The sequence below is a fragment of the Sminthopsis crassicaudata genome, chromosome 6 (genome assembly GCF_048593235.1).
Source record: "Sminthopsis crassicaudata isolate SCR6 chromosome 6, ASM4859323v1, whole genome shotgun sequence".
Lineage (NCBI taxonomy): Eukaryota > Metazoa > Chordata > Mammalia > Dasyuromorphia > Dasyuridae > Sminthopsis > Sminthopsis crassicaudata.
In genome coordinates, this window is record NC_133622.1 from 241,812,647 (window position 1) to 241,815,897 (window position 3,251).

The window sequence follows — 3,251 nt, forward strand, 5'->3', positions numbered from 1 at the left end:
CATATGAAATTTAAGGAGATTTTAAAATTTTTACTGGTTGATATTTTTCACATTCATATTTTCAATCAAATATCTAAGAAAGACAGTGAAAGAATCTTAGCATACACTCTGACAGAAAAAGATGTGGAGAATATAGAATGTTAACCTTAGAAGTGATCTTGTCGAATAGAACATTAAATGTAGCTATAGATTGGGAGACTCAATGAAAAATTGTAAAAATTAAGAAAGATATAGAAACTCAGCAGAATAACACCCTCAGTACTTCTTCCTTTCTATATTTCTAAGTTATAAACTTAAGACGAAGAAAGAATGTTATTTTGCACATTCTGAATTCAATATTTCCACGGCCAGAAGAAAATTACAATGGAAAGAAGCAATGTTACATTTGTGGTGGAATTCATTCTCCTGGGATTTTCTGACTTTCCACAACTCCGAAGTTTTCTATTTGGAATTTTCTTAGTCTTCTATTTGTGTATACTTATAGGAAATGGCCTGCTCATTGTTATAACTAAGAGGAATCCTGCTCTTCAAACCCCCATGTACTTTTTCCTTGGACAATTTTCCTTCTTGGAAATCTGTTACACATCAGTCACTCTCCCTAGACTGCTAAGAGATATTTGGACTCAGAAGGGAAACATCCCTTTCCTATCATGTGCTATACAAATTTGCTTCTTTTACATTTTAGGAGTTGCAGAGTGCTTACTCCTTGTTGCAATGGCTTATGACAGATATGTAGCCATCTGTAAGCCTCTTTACTATCCTGTCATTATGAATCACAAGGTGTGTATCCAATTGGTGATCGCCTCCTGGATCACAGGGACGCCAGCCCAGATAGGACTCACATACCAGATATTCTCTCTGAACTTTTGTGGTCCTAACAAACTCAATCATATTTTCTGTGATGCTTCACCACTGCTGGAAGTTGCCTGTGGAGACACATATCAAAAAGAGCTCTCTGTCCACATTACTGCTCTCTTTTTTGTCTTGATTCCCTTTCTGTTGATACTCATATCTTATCTCAAAATCATAGTCAACATCCTGAAGCTACCATCAACTTCTGGGAAATCCAAAGCTTTTTCTACCTGTTCTTCTCATCTTATAGTTGTATTTTTATTCTTTGGTTCTGCTAGTATTGTGTATTTGCGTCCCAAATCCAGTCAGTCAGCTAAATCCGACAAACTCTTTGCTGTTTTCTATACTATTGTGACTCCAGTTTTAAATCCCCTGATATACAGCCTGAGGAATAAGGATGTAATTGTTGCACTGAAAAAACTCTTTCCAAAATCATGTTATTCTTAAACCAAATGGTCAAATATAAATTTTTGTATATATTAATTTTGCTCTCCATTTCTTCCGTTGGAACTAAGAAATAAATTACTGGTCTTTCATAAGACATCTGAAACATACTTGGAAATTAAATAAAAGAAATTACATTTAAAGATACCTAAAACACGTCTACAGTGTCCAGGTTTTGTTTGTTTGTTTGTTTGTTTTTGTTTTGTTTTGTTTTTCCTGAGGCAATTGAGGTTAGTTACTTTCACAAGGTCACACAACTAGGAAGTTTTAAGTGTCTGAGGTCAGATTTGAACTCAGGTCCTCCTGAATGTCTGATTTATTTTATTAATCTTTGAATGGATTGATGAAACTCTTTTAGTTCACATTGTGATTACTTTCACCAGAAACATTGATTGTAACATCAATATATTTTATTCTATTGTCTTAAAAATACTTAAAATTACTCCTTTTTACTCACAATTTACTTCTTTAAATATTGACTCCTTTATTTGTATGTGACTGCATGTTTAATTCAAGTAACATTTTAAATGCTTACTATGTGCCAAGGAGATGGTGCTGACTGCTGGGCAATCCCTACCCTCAAGAAGATATTACCTTGATTTCTTCTTTGATTTAATATTGACGAGATTATGATTCAATTGATGCGCATTGCCCAACATCTCACCTTTACTCCCACTACAATAGATTTTTCATGCCTCTTTATGTAACATAATTTACCCCATTTTGCCATGTGTGTGTGTATGTGTGTGTATGTGTGTGTGTCTGTATAAAACATCATTGTTAAACTTCACTGAATCCATTATATTTTCTTGCTTTATTTTGTTTAATTCTCATCTGCTCTTTTTAAAATATTGAAATCCTCCTATTACCTTGAATGAACATTTTTTTCCATGAATTCTTTTTTTTTTTTTTGGAATATCATCTTCCAAGATTTAATCTTCGATCTTCACCAATCCTTAACTGTAATGTTCTCTGCTTCAGGTTTTCTTGTGGTCTCTGGAGGTCTTTGGGAGCAGCCTTCCTTTCAGTTCAGTGATCACCACACTGCCAGGGGTTAAAGTCCAAAGTCCAAATTCTTTATTGTCTCCTTACCTGGAGCCAGGGACAGCTGTGCTACGGACCTGCTGAATGTGTCTTGGTTTCTGTGGGGGAGGCATGAGGACCACCACCATGGTCTCTGTCTAGAAGTCTGTCTCAGACCAAGAGCTTAAGTTCCTGCTTATCTTCTCCCCGTCTGAAACCTTTTACTCTGTGGCTCTCAGGCACTGCTTATACACTCCACACTGAGTATAAGCCAAAACCAATCATTATATCACTAGGAAACCATTATTTGTTGTAAGATTAAATCAATTATACTGAACCATGCTAAAATAGATAACCATTGTTTCTATCAATTCCATTGACTTAGCACCTTGTAAGGATCCTTGTTTCAAATTCAGAGTTCTGGCCCATAACACTTAACATTTCTAGTTGCAAAATAAATGCTGATTGGGACTTCCCAATGTATGCATTGCTTCTATCTGATACTCTATACAATGTTTTTCATTGACTACTTAATTATGATATTTGACTGAATTTTTCATGGTGTCTTTATTTCACTCAGCATCAGTTGATTTAAGTCTCTCCAGGCTTCTCTGTATTCCTCCTGCTGGTCATTTCTTACAGAGCAATAATATTCCATGTGTGTGTGTGTGTGTGTGTGTGTGTGTGTGTGCGTGTATCTTTGTTTCAGGGTGCAAAAGCCTGGTCGATTTTCAAATAATTGAATCCATCAATTTATAAAATAAATATGGTTAAAACATCCTTCCTTTTGCTATTTTATTTTATCACAATAGCACTATGATTGAAGTAATTTAAAATGTTATTTATCAACCCCATGGGGAAACAGGTTAAGAGAAACTTATTAACCTTCCATTTATACATATTAAGGAATCAAGAAAGCCAGTGTTGCCATA

General features: G+C 35.0%; 1 pseudogene; it reads left to right on the top strand.

The window, feature by feature from the left end:
- Positions 1-323: 323 nt before the first annotated feature.
- Positions 324-1,335, top strand: LOC141547504 (olfactory receptor 10AG1-like; annotated as a pseudogene).
- The last annotated feature ends 1,916 nt before the right edge of the window (positions 1,336-3,251 follow it).